Below are 19801 nucleotides of genomic sequence, written 5' to 3' on the forward strand. Positions count from 1 at the left end.
TTGTGATCACTAAAGAACCATAACCAATAACCAATGCATTCAAGTCTCATTGTGTGGGTTCTCATCAACCTAGCATATATTTTCTTTCCAATGTGTAATAGTGGTATAATTAGTGGGAATCATCTTCTAATCCTCTTGAATTTCACTTCGATTTTCTCAAGCTTCTTCAATTGTGTCCTCACCGCCTTTTTTTTTTGTCTCAACTTCAATCAACTATAACAAATTTTGTTACTTCTTTTCTGGTTTGTTTGAAAGTAGATTGTACTCATAGTAACATCAATAATCTTTTAACAATTATCCATATTCTTAAGCAAAATGCTTCTTCGGTTCTTTTTAGTCGATGAAGTTCCTTATATATGCTTCATTTATGATTCTTCAACTACTTGCTCATGAGGCTTATCTAGCTCCTCTACCACAAATCTAGATTCACCGTCCTCATAATTCGTTCCTTCTACCACAACCTAATATTTCTCTTCTGCAACCTCGTGTTTCAATTCCCTCTTCGTCACATCTTCTCCAAGATTTTCTTCAACTAGTTAAGAAACATTCAATTCAATATTATTTGTAGTCTTTGTGTTAGATACTCGGTAACCCTTAGTGTTTTATTATTATTTACAATGATTCAATATACTTGTTGAAATCACTATCAAGATTTTTTTATCGAATTACAATACATCTATTCGGAATTAGGGAATCCCCCTAACACCATTTAGATGATCATTGATTGGTTCCATTCTCCTCTAGATTTTTCTTGGTGATAGACATTAATAAGAAGATCCTACTAGAAATGGAATATCTCTCCTTCCAAGTTCATAATGAGAGGTAAATTCTTCCACTAAGTGAACATGCCCTCGAAAATGGAATACACCACATGTAACTCTATTTCCTTTTGACTTATGATTTTTTCCTCCTTAAAAAACTGGGAATTTTCAAGAAACTTCTCTTTAAACACGTGTTCCTTGGTCTTTGCCTTGTCTTGATGCCAACCTTGATAGTTTACCTATTTGAATCAAGTCATTGATCACATCTTAAAAATGAACACAATTCTTAATAACGTGGAATGCCAAATATGTGTTTGTCATTCTTCTTAAAAAAGTAAGGTGTTTTACTCTACAAATTTGTTACACCCTAATACTCCTATGAGAGTCTTGTTGTCGTTGTTTATGGGTGATTTTCGACCATTCCGGTCTAGAATAATCATTTCTTTTGTTGTTAAATTACATCTAACTATCTTTGAATGACCATTGTGAGGTCTCTGAGTAAGTTTTTATTTCCTTGTTTAATATTAAAACCTTAGAGACCTATGTGTTATGGGGAGGAGTCATTGGTTGTTTGGGCGAGACTGTTGCAAATCTATGTGTTTGCATGTACAATTGTATGTAACTGTAATATGTTCATGATGGTTTTGATGATGACAACATAATATGTCAGATGACATTATGTGAAATCATTTTTCAAAAAGAAGCAATAATCAATAGGTACTTTTATTGGTGGATGATATGGGGGTCGGAACGGTCTAGAGGGGGGAATATACCACTCCCCTAAAACCTATGTGTTTTCTTGTACAATTGTCTGTAATTGTCATATGTTCATGATGGTTTTGATTATGACAACACAATATGTCAAAAGACATTATGTGAAGTCATCATTTTTCAAGAAGAAACAATAATCAATGGTTACTTTTGTTGGTGGAGGATATGGGAATCAAAATGGTCTAGAGAGGGGTGAATAGAAAATTCCCCTAAAACCATTTTTAAAAACCTTTCCTTTTACAAAATTAGAGTTATGCCAACAGATGTGCATATTACACGATCCGAGACCAATTGTTAATACCATAAAAACATATTACAACAGAAGCGAAAGATAGCAGTGGTTTTATAAAACATATGATTAAACGAATATTATAGTTAGCTCAGATTATCAGAAATCAAAACTATTGAGAAATATAAATTTGCTTAAACAAGCAATTCAATAATTATCATAATTCAATTTTCACAGAAAGCTCAAATTGAATTTGATTAATCGAATGGTCAATCTAACAAGAGTTCATACAACAATAAACGTGAGAGAGAATATTCAAATGACTAAATCTATCACATACCTAAACTTTAATCACAAAATCGCTATAAGCACATAAATCCTTACAACATGTTATTCAATGAAATCAACACAAACCTAAGCATGCAAAATTATACAAAAAATTATATATAGAGAGAGGGAAGAAGAAGAGTACACCATATATATAGTGGTTCAACTCTATTATCCTCACATGAGCTTAATTCACTCTTCAATGGTTTTCCACTGAAAATTGTTTTCTTCTACTATAATAATAACATGACAATTGTTTACATAAATTATACAACCATTTGATACAAGATACTCATGAAAGTAGTTAGTCTTCTTATCTTAATCCTCTCTTGTTGCATACAACGTCTGCTTCGCCAATCTTGCAAGATCCACCTGATCACAACTTAAGTCTTCTAGATACAAGCCCCTGTCAAGCCTCTGTTCTATAACAACCTTTATTATGTCATACCGGTCCCTTGAACCTTGATCTGTCTGAAGAACACAAAAACTCTGACTTCATTCATAGGCTTCCACGCAGGTCTACCAAAGTAACATAGAGAAAGGACTTCAACAAAACCACACAATTCTAATCTTGACCTAAAACTCAAGAACTTCACAAAATCAACAAAAAATAAACATCCTCTACAATGGATCTCACATTCTCTAAGATAATTATGTTAATCTTGCTAGAGGTTGAAGATGAATTTATATGCAAAAGATAGATGTGAAAATGTTTTCTTTGAAAATGGGTTTCCAAGTTTTTAAAAAGACTCTCAAAGATGTGGTAATCATCACAATAATCACTCTCAATAATATGGAAAGGGAGAGAGGAAAATGATTTATATATGTGATTGAGATTATGCATAAAAATGAGTAAAAAGGATGTTTGATTCGAGTCAAAAACACATGTACGATTTGAGTCAAGTGGGAAAGTAATTTGGAACAAGATCTAAAAATATCTAAGAAACCCATTTATGTGATTTAAATCATGAAAACTGTGAGTAGAATCAAGGCAGGAGTATGATTCAAGTAATGAAATCTTTGACTTGAATCAAACAAGATAGTGGCAAAATTTAGCTCATGATTTAACCCATGATTCGAATCATGAAAACTGTTAGTTGGATCATGTAATTATGTGAAGTGTAATTTGAGTCAAATCATGTGTAAAACTTGAGTAAAACCATGAGAGCATAAAAAATTCTTAAAAGCCTCTATTTCATTTGATTCGAGTCATAGAGTGTGTGATTCGAATCACACACCTAAAATCTCAATTTTTTGCAATCTTAAAGATGCTTTGAGATCCTAATAATATTGTGACTTAAACCTATCTCAAATATGGTTTTTGATCCAAAAACTTGACTAATTGACTTACAACATATTGCTTACACTAAAAAATTAACATTTTGATTTATGTATGCAAAACATGATTTAATGCAAAACACTATTTAAAAATCATTGCACTCAATTCTAAGATATATGCAAATGTTTAACTTGAGGAGATTCAATTACGAAAGTGATAAATAATAAACGAGACAAGCAACAAAACCAAATCCTTAGAGGTCAAAGCAACTTTTGTCTCCCCATTTTTTATTCTTGACAAACTTGCATTGCAATTGAGTCGACATGAGCATTAAGTAAAGTATGATAAAGGCTTTCCTTCGTAACCCCCCCCCCCCCCCCCCCCTCTAAACATTGCAGCATATCTAATTTGTATAAAACACATAAATCAAATCTAGACTCACATTACAACTTCTTCCCCTTTGATAATATAAAAAAAAGATAGATGCTAATAAGCCTAAATGCAAAATTATCAGAAACAAAAGAAACAATCCAGAGTAAATGAAGTTAAACATATCTAAAGAAGAATATACAACAAATAATGATATATCACATATACCCGAAAGATAACACATACCAAATATAACAAATATGCAAAACAACGACATGAAACATTCAACAGAAAAACATAATGGTTAATTTACATACAAAATCATTGGAATATGGGTAAATAATGCATGAAATATGAACACACAATGTTTAAACCTAGTTGTCATGTTCATGCACATAATCGAGGATGCACTTAACAATATTCTAAATTCAAAAACATGAGTCAAAATTATAAAAACAAGATGAAGAAAATAATTTTGATGTAGATGAAAAGAGGGAATGAATGATCAAAATTTAAATAGTACGATATGCACATATAACATAATCAGATGATACGAATGAAAGAAAATGAGAGATTTTTCTTAAAACGTTTTTAATGATGAAATGAAATGATTGAATGAAAACTGAAGAGGCATTAGCTAAAATTCAAAATTGAAAGCTATATTCAAAATAGGTATACATGTGATTCAAAACAAGTACTTGATTTTTTTTTATGAGAAGCCAAGTGTGATTCGAATCAAATGGTGGTCTGATTCGAATCCAATGAACCAATAGTTTTTCAAGAAAAATAAAGAGGTCTTGCGAGATGAAAAAAAATTAATGATTCATGGATAAATGAAGAATGCTTTATAGAGGTGAATAACTACATTTCAATGCAACAAATTGATTAAATGTATAATACAAGATATTTTAATGCAAAAAAAAACTTTAATATCACGAAATGTCATGATGAAGATGATTACAGAAAACATCATATGAATGAAATGATCCAGATGACAATACAATGCACAAACGACTGCAATGCTTAGATTAATGATATATATCATGAACACATAGCAAACATATACTACATATGCAAAATACATCAAATAAACAAATATCAACAGATAATTAAATGTACACTAATAGAAGGTGAGGAAAAGTGGAACGATCATATCAATTTGATGATCTAGGCTCTAACTTTCTGCACGAGTAATGGTTAGTATACAAAACTTAAGTAAAATCACAATACAATAAAGACAAAGTACAATTGGATACGTCTTCCTTTGCAAGTCTGGAGAGAATTTCTCCGACACTCCTTAACTATATATCAAATGAAGTGAACTAATTTTCTTCGCTTGTGTCTTCCCGTCCAACAATGATTAATTACTTTGTTGCTTGAACTTATGCATTGACAAGCTTGGATAAATCATTCAACATTTATCTGTCCAGCAAATGAAGTGAACTAATTATCTTTACTTGTGTCTTCCCGTCCAACAACGATTAATTACTTTGTTGCTTGAACTTATGCATTGACAAACTTGGATAAATTATTCAACATTTGACAGTAATTTGACTCACTCAAAAACTTATTACTTTGAATATTCTCATATGCGTTTTGAACAATTAACAAACACACCAACATCTTAATAGAAACTATCTTCATCTTCCTTCATGACAACCTTGGAAGAATACGTCTTCAAGGAGATGCTTCTACTTTCTTCGAACAATCTTTTTCTCCTTTTTTTTTGTTGATTAAATTCAGATGTTTTAAGCTTCATAATAATTCAACTTTTCAAACAGAATTAAAATATTTAAAGTCTTCAAGTCATGCGGCTAGATGGTCATTCCTACACATATACCTCAACACTTTATCAGCCAAATCCTGATTAGATAAAGTCATATTGAATTTCTAACTGATGATTACATAAATTATTAACATAATGATATTAGATTACTTCACATAACTCAGTCATTTAATCAATTGATGTAAAATAAGTAATATGATATCTATTTAATCATATAGATTTTTCTATTTAAGTATAGGAGCTCTATTGAACACACCCTTCAGATCATTCTATCCCACATCCTCAAATTTTGAGGTAGCAAGACTTGATCAAAAGACCAACTCTGATACCACTTGATGGTGGAGGATGTGAGGATCGAAACGGTCTAGAGGGGGTGAATAAATCATTCGTCTAAAACCATTTTCAAAAACCTTTCCTTTTACAATATAAGAGTTATGACAACAAATGCACATATTACACACTATGAGGACAATTGTTGATACCTTGAAAACGTATTAGAAACATAAGTGAAAGATTGTGGCAATTTTATAAAACATACAATTAAATGGATATTACAGTTAACTCAGATTATCAGAAATCAAAACAACTGAGAAATATGAATTTGCTTAAACAGATAATTAAACAATTATCATAATTCAATTTTCACACAAAGCTCAAATTCAATTTGATTAATCGAATGATCAATCTAACAATAAGAGTTATACAACAATAATCACGAGAGAGAATATTCAAATGACTAGATCTATCACAAACATATACTTTAATCACAAAATTGGTATAAGGAGATAAATCTTAACGACATGTTATGAAATCAACACAAACATAAGCATGCAAAACTACATAGAAAATTTAAGAGAGAGAGAGAGAGAGAAATAGAGAGAGAGAGAGAGAGAGAGAGAGAGAGGGAGAAGAAGAGTACACCGGATATATAGTGGTTTAGCTCATCCGTCGTCGTAGGAGCTTAATCCAATCTTCAATGGTTTCCAATTGAAAATTGTTTTCTTCCACTATAATAATAATATGAAAATTGTTTATATAAATTATACAATTATTTGATACAAGATACTCCTGAAAATAGTTAGTCTTCTTATCTTGATCCTCTCTTGTTGCATAGGGCGTATGTTTCGCCAGTCTTTCAAAGATGTGTTTATCATCACAATAATAAATCTCAATAATATGACGAGGGAGAGAGGAAAATTGTTTATGTAGGTGCTTGAGATTATGCATAAAAAAAAGTAAAAATGATGTTTGATTTGAGTCATAAGCACATGTATGATTTGAGTCAAGTGAGAAAGTAATTTAGAACAAGATCTAAAAACATATAAAAACCCCATTTATGTAATTTGACTCCTGAAAACAGTGAGTCGAATCAAGGAAGAAGTATGATTCAAATCATGAAATATTTTATTCGAGTCAAACAAGACAGTGGCAAAATTCAGCTCATGATTTGAATCATGAAAACTATGAGTCGAATCATATACTTTTATGAGTCGAATCAAGTGGAATTTGAGTCAAATCATGTGTAAATTTTGAGTCAAATCATGACAACATCAAAAATTCTTGAAAGGATTTATTTCATTTAATTCGAGTCATAGGACGTATGATTCGTGTAACACCCCGAAAAAAAAAGAAGATAATTATTTAATTTAAGTTAATATTATATTTATTAATTTAATTAAATAATTGGAATTATTGGATTATTATTATTATTATTATCAGAATAATAATTATTGGAATATATATATATAAGTTGGAAATAAGAAAAAGAGTCCATTTGGTAAAGAAAGGGTTTTTACGTGAAAAACAGAGAAGCGGCTGAAAAGTGGAAAGTGGAGAAAAGGCAAAGAGGCAGAACAAGAGGAAGAAGGTTGAAGAAGGAAGAGCTTGAAGCTAAAAGATTCGCCGGATTAACTCAGGTAAGGGGGGTTTATCGTCGTTTAATGGGTATTATGGATTAGCATGTAATGGGTAGTGATAAACCGTTGAATTGACCCTAATTGGGATTGTGAATGCTGAAAATTACGTTGGATAAACTGTGTTAAAAACTGTAATTGAATCGATAGTCGTGTGAGTCGTAATTTGCTGGACGTATAGCTTGTTACGGAATTGGAATCGGAGGTCCGGAAGTCCTCCAACGGCGGAAAATGCGGAGAATTCTGCATTCTGCCTTGTGTTAGCGCAGGAACAGCTTTCTGTCTTGCGTTAACCGGTTAACCCAGGGTGTTAACCGGTTAACACTGTTGTGATTGCTGAGATATTGCTGTTCTGTCTGCGTTAACCGGTTAACCCAGGGCGTTAACCGGTTAACACTGTTAAGTTTTAGGCAGGAAGCGTGTTTGTGCTGCGTTAACCGGTTAACCCAGGGCGTTAACCGGTTAACACTGTTGCAGAGTGGAAAATTGGTGTTTTAAATGTTGTGTACTTAATTGATGGTTGGCATATGTTGGCGGATGATGTAATAGGGATTATTTCCTGTTGTTTTGAGTAGTAAGGGTATTAGTAGAGTGTGCTAATACTGTGATTAATTATTTGACATGATATGGTGTTTGATACATGTGTTGATGATGTATGATGATATGCATAATGTTGTGAATGTATATATTATGCATGTATTTGTGAATGGACTGTTGTATGGCTTAGAGTGTGAGCATATGTCCATTGTGGATTGTTGTTAATGTTGCATTGCTAGATGATTAGCGTGCATAGCATAGCCCTTGGGGTTGTAGCTAATTCCCATGGTGAGGAATTAGTGAGTGAATCATTGTGGATTCGTTGTTGATGTTTGCATGTTAGGTGATTAGTGTGCATAGCATAGCCTTTGGGGCTGTAGCTAATTCCCATGGTGAGGAATTAGTGAGTGAGTCACTAGATCTCAAATGAGTGGGACTAGTGAGCTTAGTAGCCGTATCTGGATTTGATCGGTGAGCTTGAACTCTATGTTCAAGAATAGTCGGTACCGCATGTGTGGAGTCTCATTTCATAATGTATGTATGGCGTATAATATGAATGGATGTATTCCAATATTATACGTGTGGTTGTGTTGACATTGAGTATGAGTATGAATTGTGTAGTATTGAGTATGATAATTGGGTTGATGTGCCGTTACTGAATGCGTGATATGATTAGGGTGATTAATGTGTTAAATTACTTAACATGACATGATATTTTATAATGCTTACTATATCGATTGAGGAACTCACCCTTACAACTATTTTTCAGGTAACGAGCAATGAGTTGAGTAGAAGCTAATGCTTGGAGTCTAGTGTAGTCTCCTTAGTGGGTCATGCTCTGATAGATGTAACATCGGGAGGGAACATTTTAATTGTGTTGTTGATGATTGTTGAACCAGTTTACATGTAGTATGTTGCATGTTTTGAATGATCGATTTGATCTCTATCCACTGCGTATTATGCAACTGTTTTAGTTGATAAATAAATGAGCATGACAAGCTACTTTGATGAATAGTGTGAAATATTGTGTGACACCCTTAATTGCATATTTACTCTGATAGATACATATTTGTTATTTTGATTAAATATTTTGGGGTATTTTAGAAGGGTGTTACAATTCGAACCACACACCTAAAATTTCAATTTTTTGCAATCTTAAAGATACTTTTAGATCCTAATAATGTCATGACTTGAATATATCTCAAATATGACTCTTGATCCAAAAACTTGACTAATTGAGTTACAACATATTCCTTGCACTCAAAAACTAACATTTTGATTTATGCATTCAAAATATGATTTAATGCAAAACACTATTTTAAAAGCATTGCACTCAATTCTAAGATATTTTCAAAGATATAACTAGAGGATACTCAATAACGGAAGCAATAAATGATAAACGATAATAAACGAGACAAGGAACAAAACCAAAGCTCTAGAGGATAGAGCAACTTCAATTTTGTGAGATTAAGTCATCAAGCCAAATTCAATGATGATAACATCTAATGTCAAATGGTGTTTGGTGATGACAATATTTGAATGTAAATGTTTAAGAGTAATTCTCGAATTACTAAGACAACACACACACACATTAAAATGTTTTAAACCTCTATTAATTCGCTAAAACACCTTAAAACATTTGTAAAAACTATTAAGGTTCATGTGTAATTGACAAAGAGTGTTCCTAACCATTTGAGAAGCATTTGTACATTGTCTAATAGATTAAAGACACTGTACAATTGATTAGAACAAGACAAAAGACTCTTAGTATATTAGAAATACCTTTAATCGAGTAAGACACATAACTATAGTTTGTCTTCCATTTTGGGATTACGGTTGTCGTCTTTTTGAAGCTTGTAATTTATTAGACCATATGGTTAATTAATTAAGTCATTAAAAAGTCCATGAATTTTTATCCTTTTTGAGCAAATTTTTATCCTATAAATATAGGTTTTTTCTTTATTTCTTTGGTACACAAAAAGTTGAATCTATAGCTATTATTTTTCATTTATACTTTTTCCTATTCATTTTTTCTATTTCGTCACAAAGTTATCTTAGTACTTTAAGAGTGAAAATATTTGTGAGAGTTCTGGTGTTGTGGAATTGTTGTAATTTACTAAAGAGGGCATTATCTCTTTTGTAATATCATTATAGGAATTTCTTAATTGGTTCTTGAGATCAACCAGTTAAAATTTCTATTTAGCTTTTGAGCTCGGACAGTTAAAATCTCAATTTGGTTTGGAGATTAACCTGTCAAATAAATCTCTCATTTGGTTTGGATATTAGCCTGCTAAAATCTCTTATTTGGTTAGTGTGATTAGCCAATTAAAATATCTATTTGATTGTAAGAAGACTCATGTGCATAATCTGTGAAAAACTCACATCTTTAGTGAAATCCTCAAGAAGAAACTCTTGAGGATATAAGTAGGTCAAGTGGTTAGGCCGAAAACGTATAAATCTATTGAGCATGCTCTCTTTTCCTTATCTCTTTGTTTTCAATTGCATTATTTCTTTCTTTCTTCTATACCACTACTCAAACTCTTTTTTAATAATAAAATTAATCTAAAGAATTTCTATAAAACAAATTTGACTAAATTATAGTTTTGGTCCCTCTATTTTGTCCAACTCACAAATCAATCATCCTATTTTGTTTTTGAACAATTTTCTCTCCCATTCCAAAATTCATTAAAAAAACACTAAAGGGTCATTTTCTTTATTATGTGACATTTTTTTGTTATTTATTGTGCTAGGATATTTTTATATAATTAAAAATAATTGTTTATTTATTACTTAAAGGGAAAAAGAACATAACTTCATTTTCATTATTGTGTAATCTGTGTTAGGGTTATTACTTGCCATTACTTCTTGCATTGTCCCTAACTTAATTCATGTGTTTGCTTCCTTGCCTTTTTCATTTTTCGTTTTCTTCCAAACTCGCCAGTCTTCTTTCTAACTCATTCGCATGACATCCAAATTAGTGAGCATCTCAAATAACTGTTGAGTTAAATAGTATGTTCATCCAAATCACACATCGGGTAGTAGAAAAAAAATAGAATTTAAGTATTAATATAAATATATATACTTAGTTTTATTTTCTACACAACAACCAAATGTAGCATTTTGAATGTATTGAGGATTTGAGTAGTTGTGTATTTAAAGAGGATTTTCTATTTTTCTGTTTAAAAATAGTTTGTTAAGAAGGTTTTTTATTTTTCCATTCAAAAATCTCGTCCAAAAATTATAGTTGAGAGAGGATTTGCAATTTTTCCGTCCAAAAATTGTAATTGAGAAATAGTTTACAATTTTCCGTTCAAAAATTGTATTTGAGAGACGATTTACAATTTTTCCGTTCAAAATTTGCACTTTAGAGTATTTGTAATTTTCTCCTTAAAAATTACAATTTAATGAGAGAGTAATTTTGTTTTGTAAGGATTAGAAGTTGAATAATGCATTTCTGAGTTTTTTTCTTTTTGTGGGTATGCTTCCGCGTGCATAGAAATTTATTTTATTTTTTATTTTCCAAACAACTGGTATCAGAGATAAGGTTATCATCAAGGAAAAAAAGGAAGAGTCACAAAAAAAAATTGATCAAATGAAAAAGGAAGAGTAACAAAAAATTATGATCAAGGAAGGAAGAAGATAAAAAATGTTGAAGAGTAATAATTTTACAAATGTGGATAATCATTATAATTATAATGACCACTTTGAAGATGAAGTTGAACTCAAAGTGAAGATATATGAGACTTTGAATGAGGGGGAATTTGTTGGGTGAAATAGTATATTCATCCAAATCTCAGGTTAGTTAGTACAGTGAAAAATAGAATTTGAGTATTAATATAAATATATATAGTTAGTTTTATTTTTCTACACAACACTCAAATATAATATTTTGAGTGTATTTGAGATTTGGGTAGTTATGTGTTTAGAGAAGGGTTTTTATTGTTTTTGTTTAAAAATAGTTTGTTAAGAGAGTTTTTTATTTTTCCGTTCAAAAATAGTTTGTTGAGAGAGTTTGCAAATTTTCCGTTCAAAAATAGAATTCGAGTATTAGTATAAATATACTATATAGTTAGTTTTATTTTTCTACACAACAATCAAATGTAACCTTTTGAATGTATTGAAGATTTGGATAATTGTGTGTTTAGATAAAATTTTCTATTTTTTTCTTTCAAAAATAGTTAAGAGAGTTTTTTATTTTTCTGTTAAAAAATAGTTTGTTGAGAGAGTTTGCAATTTTTCTGTCCAAAAATTATAGTTGAGAGAGAGTTTGCAATTTTTCCGTCCAAAAGTTGTAATTGAGAGAGAGTTTACAATTTTTCCGTTCAAATATTGTAATTGAGATACGATTTGCAATTTTTCTGTCCAAAAATTATAGTTGAGAGAGAGTTTGCAATTTTTCCGTCCAAAAGTTGTAATTGAGAGAGAGTTTACAATTTTTCCGTTCAAATATTGTAATTGAGATACGATTTGCAATTTTTCCATCTAAAAATTGTAGTTGAGAAAAAGTTTATAATTTTATTTTGTAAAGATTAGAAGTTGAATAATGAATTTTTGAGTTTTGTTTTTGAATTTTTTATACTTTTTCTTTTTGTGGGTGTGCTTTCAAGTGCGTAAAAATTTATTTTTTTGTTGTTGTTATTTTCCCAATAACAACCTCTCTTATTCTAGGACAAGAAAGATGCAATGTTATTTTGGATTGAACTCACACTTGTCATTGCGTGGACATCTTTGAATTCAAGCCGATAGTTCTTTGAATGTGGATTATACAAGATATTTCTTAATCCCTAATTTTTTCTTTGGGTATATCTCTTTTTAATCATTAATTTATGGATAACTATTCCCTCTTGTTTGTGTTACTCAGTTATAAGAAAGAAAAGGATGCATAATTTTTGATTTATTTGATGAGGAGATGACATAATGTTAAATGAGATGATTAATTTACTTTTGAAGAAGAAAGATATTTTAATATAGAAGGCAGATGAAAACTTGAAAAAGAAGATTAAGGTTGTAGTTTTATTTATTTATTTTGTCATGGATTTTGATATTCTTATTGATGTTGGTTAATGTAATTTAAGTTTAATGTTATTGTGATGATGTAATGTAATTTTGAGTTTAATGTTAATGTAATGTTACTATGATGCTATGATTTTTGGGGTTAATGTTAATTGTAATGATAATGTTAATGTAATGATAATGTTACCGCGATGCTATCATTTTTGGAATGAAAGTGTTAGTGTATTTATTGTTAATGTAATATAATGTTATTATGATGTGTTGTTATTGTTATTTTTTAATATAATGATGTAATGAAAGTTTGTTAATAACTGATTTTGTTACTGTGATGTTATTTAGACCAGCTCGTAAATGGTTACGAATTAAGTTTATTAAATAATAGATAAAAACTATTTCATAATAATTCAGTGTGATCCATTACATAATTCAAGTAATGTCAAAAGGATGTAATCTATTACATACTTCTTAAACCTTAATAAAAAAATATTCTAAATATTGTAAAAAATATGTGATCCATTACATATTTAAACATTAATCAAAAGTATTTAAAACATTAAAATGAACATTTTCTTCATGTCCAATCTAGTTGTCTCTTGTGTTTGTTTTAAAAAAAAAAAAGCATAGAATCACCTTTATACTGAGGTACATCCAAATTTTAGAACAGGAAACAAAATCTAAAACCAGAGACATGATTCATCATAACTTGTATATATTTCCACATTGACATGAAAATTACCTTACATCTAGATTGTATTTCCTCAAGAAAGATCAACGTGTAAAGAAAAAGTTTTTGGTTAACCCAATGAATGTCTAACATATCATTGATTAAAATAGGCTATCATAAATCATGATTTAAAGTGCCATAATATGATTAAGGACAAAACTGAGGCATAGAAAAAAAAGATTAAATAATATGTTATTATCAGCCATAAAAACATAAATATATAAGTCACTATGCCTACAAAATACTCAAATTAATTTTTTTAAAACTACACAACTAAGCTTCATCTATAGAGAATCTCCCTGCAAATCAAACCTCAAGATCATTAGACCAGAATCGGAATAACATGCTCTGAAATAGATATAAACAGAAAAATAATCTATTTGAGACATTACCGTGATAAGATATCCTAAAACGATTCGTTGTAACGATTTCATTGCTTTGTCTTTTGAAATGGTGTTTCTGAATTGAGTTCGTCTTCTATGTTTCATCTCTTCTCAAAATATGTTTTTTGGGTTTCTTTTTAACATATGTCCAGTTAAAAATTATTTAAAATTAATTTAGTTTTTTATTCTATTACTTTTATTTTAGTTAAGCAATAGATAATAACATTAACAAATAAAATACTATTTGTCGATTCATCAAAATTAGACCGCTGATAAAAAAAAAGTGACACTTAAGTGTTTTTATTTTGGGAATAGAGGAATTAATTTTGTGAGTTGAACAAGTAGGAAGATCAAAATTATAATTTAGATAATAAAATAATATTTTTCAAATAACATAATTCATCCCTTGTGTTTTGTGTCACTTGATCAACAATCACTATTTCTTGAGATGAAGATGGAGCAATATGCACAGGTCGAGGTGTCACCTCACGAGTGTGCTGACAAGATCAAAGTGCGGTCCAAGATTTTTTGGAGTCATTCTCTTATGTCGAAGATTGACCGACAAATCTAAGTTGGATGGAAATATATAAACATGATAACAAGAATGATTTTGGAAAACTCTAATATGAGAATCTTATTCAAATGTAAGGTGTACATTCTAGACCACATTTCTACTAAAGCTGATATTTCCAAGAACAATGAAGAATAGGTTTTCTATCATTTTTTTTCAACTTTGAAGAATGGGGATATTGTTTATACGTTAGAAGATATAATTGTTAAACTTGAATCCATTCTCAAATTCCAATATATTTTTAGTCTTCAATATATTGCAACTCACCACTCGTATAAGAGATTTCCATTAAACTCTTTAAAAGATTAATTTAACATATTTGGTAGTGTTTTGTTGTTGAAGCAAAATTGATTGGTGAATCGATGATTGCGATTGATAGCAATGGACATGAGCTTCCGACGAAGTGGAGAAGGGGTCTGACCTGTAAGGATAACACTTCAATGCTCAAGTCAGTATGTGAGAGAGAATAGTAATCTTCGGAGGAAAAGGGTTCTTACTTAGCCAATATGACCGAGTGCGCTATTGAGAAAGAACTAACGATTCCGGTAATTGATGGTGCTGGTCGTTGGGACGCTCTTTGGTCTGACCAACAACGCGAAGAGAAATAATAACTAGAGGAAAGTGATTATAGTATGGCGCTCCAACGAGATACATATATGTAAGAAATCCAAAAAGCTCCTACTTCTTTTACCTGGGTAGGTCAACCACCTTATCTCTCTTATCTACCATGTAACTCTTTTAGTGAGTGGCGCAACAAGGAAGGACAAATCTTTAACTTCTATCCTAGCTACTTTAACATCTGCTTAATCGTCTCTTTCGACGGTTCAAAGAGATATAAAGGCTATGCATATTAAAAATGTCTATTTTGTCAGGAAAATGCACTTTATGCTGAACTTATGGATTCAATCCTAACTATATTAAGAATGCCATAATCTAACAATTAAATATGATGTGGTTAGAGACATATTCTAAGTTTATGGTGCTTGCTTTGAGTAAACCATATGTTATATCTTGAAAATTAAGGAATAAATGAGACAATTGTAAGCGAGTATTACATTGCATCACTCTTTTTGATCACTCATATTTACAACAAAGAGAAACATTATGCAAAAAGAGTTACAAATTTAGACTTAATAAATACTAATTATATTTGGTGGAATGATGAACTTATAAATAAAAAAACAAACTAAGATTTTCTATCTTTAAAATTTTTTCGATTCAAAATTTTGACTTTAATCTCCTCACTTTTATAAATTTTCTTTTATATCGTCTTAAGCCCATTTTGATTAAAAAAATAATAAAAAATTAAATTAAATTTGTTTTCAAAGTTACTAAATTTTAAATTTTTTATCGCAATAATTAATTTTTCAGTATAAAAAAAATTGAAAAAAAATCATTTATCTCTTTGAAAATGGAAAACTCTTATGCAATTTCTGGTCAATCTTTCAACATTATCAACTAAAGATTAAATAAAATTAAAAAAATCCGACCTACCGGATTCGAACCAGTGACCTAAGGATGACAGCATGGTGTCCCAACTACAGTCCTCCGCTCTACCAACTGAGCTAAGGTCGGTTGATGTCTAAAATTGCTGTTTCAAATTAAATTAACCAATTGTTGAATTATAGTGCTTAGCTAATAAGGATTGTTGATTGGTGTTTGCAAAACATTCCTGCTTTTCTCCAGAAAAGTTCACTGAGAATAACAATCTAAAAAAAAAAAAAATTGGAAATAGTTTGTTAGGAAATGTAAAGTAGTGCCTTTAGCAGCACAATCGTTTATTGTACGTTGTATCATAAGGATTACAAGTTCGATAAAGACGAGTTGATCTTGCTGTGGAAGGCCAAAGATCTTTTACGGAAATGATGGTTCTTTTTCGGAGACATCTTTTCCTATATACAACTTAGGCTTAGGTGTTCCTATCTATTTCTATGTACCTTAGGTTTTTTGTCCTCTTCAAAATCTAATATAAATTTCTATTCGTGTGTCTTCATGTAGCATGACAAGTTTTGGAGAAGTTCGTTAGTGAGAATCATGTCATTTTATATAGGATTGTATTTGTTGCTTCGGTGTAACAACTCAAGTTGCAGATATTTCTTTCTGGTTACCAAACAACAAATTAAGATTTCCTTTTTATTTTATTTTCTATGGCCTTTCTTTGTGTCGCAAGGGAACAAAAGCCATTGAAGGATTAGTTATGAAGTTGCAAGGATTAAAAAGTATAGGATATATATCCCTATGTGGATATGAAGGATTATCCCATGATGTCACCAACAACGAAGTCCTTTTGAATTCCTTACATTCCTCCTTTTGGTGGTATGTCAAAGTCTCTAGTAATTTTGATTTGGTCTATCAATCAGAAATACTTAGCAGCGGTTCAAAACTAAGAAGTGTTTCGGTACAATGTGTCTCAGAGATTCAACTGAAACAAGAATTCATAAGATTTCTTGATGATCTATATGATGCAGGTCTTACTGAGCCGGAACATCAGAAGTTGCCACATTGTCATCAATACTCTTGAGAAGAGCTTATCACCGGTTCTTTCTCTATCCTCTCCCTCCTTTACTGATCCATTATATTATTTTTCTTCTTTTTCTACATATCATTGCTCTTTAACTTTATCTTTATTACATTTATTTATTAATATCTAGGGGTGTTCAAAACCAAACCAACCCAATAGAAAACCACAAATCAAACCAAACCAAACCAAACCGAAACCGCAAAAAACCGCATTTGGTTCGGATTCGTTTGGGTCATTTTTTAATAAAACCGCACGGTTTGGTTTGTATTTTGCAAACCGAACTAAACCAAACCAAACCGCATTATGTTACAACCCAAATTTTACTTATCCCACATCCAATTAAAACATCAAACCTAGTATGCATTAACCTTACAATTACAAACAACATCCAACCTAGTATGCCTTAACCTTACAATTACAAACGATTTTCTCTTACTCACGCTTAGGGTTTCAATTTCAACCTTCTTAAATCTCTCATAGTAGTATCACACATTCTTCTTGTCTTCTTTTTCATGTAGGTTTCGCCTATTCTACTCTAATAAGTCATCTCTTATGTTCTTTCTTTTTCATCTTTTATGTTACTATTTTCTCTTTTAATTATATTTTTATCGCACCTTTCTTTTCACTCTCGCATCTCTTATGTTCTTTTTTTCATCTTCTTTAATCTCTCATCTCATACGTTTTTTATGTTTTATTATAATGTCTTCGATATTATTTTATGCTACTATTTATATATGTTGTTTATTCCACTTTTGTCTAATCTAATTTTTTGTCTATTGAATGAAACATTTTTATCTAAATATGATGAGTTTTGATGTTATTTAGTCATGTATGAATGGCTAAATACAATGTTATGTTGTTCTCTATAGGTGTATGTATGGCACAATAAAAATATTATAAAAACCCGAACCAACCGAACCAACCCAAACCGCTTCGGTTTGGTTTGGTTTGGTTTGGTTTTATTTCTAAAAGTCAACCGAACCAAACCAAACCGCATGCCTTTTTCTCTTGCGGTTCGGATGATTTTTATCGCCAAAACCGCACCGCGAACACCCCTATTAATATCTACATTTGTTACATTTTTTTAGCTTATTCATATACATCATGCATTCTTAACTTTAGAAGGATAATTGGATAAATATTTAGTCCTTTAGATATAGAAGGAGAAAAAGGAACAAAATTGTAATATTACATTTTTTGCTGATGTGAATATTATTTTCTTAATCAAGAATATAGTGGCAGAAGGGGTTGGTGAATTTTTTCTGTTTGATTTCATTGATGTTGTCATTGACAATTAGGTTGACGCCAATTTGGTTCAAAGGTTGAAGAAAATGATGTTGAACGCAAACAGATTACAGACTCTGATGTTAACAACTGGCTTGATGATGTTCTCAGAGATGCTCGGATGAACAAGGGGAAGGAGGTGAGTACTGCTAACTATTTCTATCGCTTTTTCATCTTTGAGAAAAGCGATATGATTTGTAAGATGCGGTCAAACTATTTGATAGCTTTTAGTGAAAAAAATGTAGTTTTTATTATAAAATAGGGTAATATAGAAATTTATTTAGAATGTAGGATAGTTTTAAAAATTATTTTAGAAAAAGGTTATTGTAATTAGAAAAACTCTTCGATTGACACACTATGGATATAAACTTGTACACACAAATTGTTAAAACGGAAACACTAAGGTATGCTTCTGTAAAATCACACTCTTTTATTTAATACTGAAACGTGGCTTAAATAGCCTACAAAATGAAAACTGAAATAGCAAAAATAACTGCAGAAAAATAGGAACAGAACGTAGAGAGAAAAGACTGAAACAAACTCCTATTAACCCACTAAAATAGAACGTGCTCAGCACCTCCTAAAAGCACCAGGTTAATTTAAATCACTAACAGAAATCCTAAATTGTACCTAGTACACGAACACATCAGATCCAACAATTCCTCCCTTTAAACTGGAAATGCTAATCAAGCATCCAGTTTAATCTTCTCGAACTTGTATCCCAAGGAAGCTTCTTAGCTTAACAAATGTCTCCAATTTTACTGGTTTAGTCATGATATTTGCCACCTGCTCTTCAGTCCCACAAAACACTAGCTTCACAACTTCTTGACTTGTAAGATCACGTAAATAATGATACCTCACATCTATATGTTTTGTCCTCTTATGCATCACTGGATTTTTTGAGAGTTTAATGGAGGAACTATTATCGCATAAGATCTCGAAGCACTGACAAGGCTTGGTGTTGAACTGTTGAAGAATTCCTTTCACCCAAACACAGTGGCAAGCACAGGATGTTGCAGCTACATACTCAGCTTCGGTCGAGGATAAGGTGACTATAGCTTGTTTTTGTGAACTCCAACACACAACTGCTTTACTAAGTAGAAATACATATCCTGACGTGCTCTTCCTGTCGTCTATATCTCCGGCATAATCGCTATCAGTATATACCTTTGGTATTGAGTCAGATTCCCGCTTATAGAAGAGACCAAAATCCAGAGTGCCCCTTAAGTACCTTAAAGCCCTCTTAGCAATCTGCATATGCTCTTTTCTAGGTTTGGCCATGAAACGAGATATTAAACATACCACATACATCATATCAGGTCTGGTGACTGTT

At 31.0% G+C, this 19801-nt stretch overlaps 1 non-coding gene across 1 annotated transcript; it reads right to left on the minus strand.

The window, feature by feature from the left end:
- Positions 1-16147: 16147 nt before the first annotated feature.
- Positions 16148-16238, minus strand: TRNAY-GUA (transfer RNA tyrosine (anticodon GUA)). Its single transcript is given in 2 exon segments — positions 16148-16183; positions 16202-16238. It is a non-coding gene; the product is annotated as a tRNA-Tyr (tRNA).
- Between the last annotated feature and the right edge of the window lie 3563 nt (positions 16239-19801).

The sequence above is a fragment of the Lathyrus oleraceus genome, chromosome 1 (assembly GCF_024323335.1).
Source record: "Lathyrus oleraceus cultivar Zhongwan6 chromosome 1, CAAS_Psat_ZW6_1.0, whole genome shotgun sequence".
NCBI classification, from domain to species: domain Eukaryota; kingdom Viridiplantae; phylum Streptophyta; class Magnoliopsida; order Fabales; family Fabaceae; genus Lathyrus; species Lathyrus oleraceus.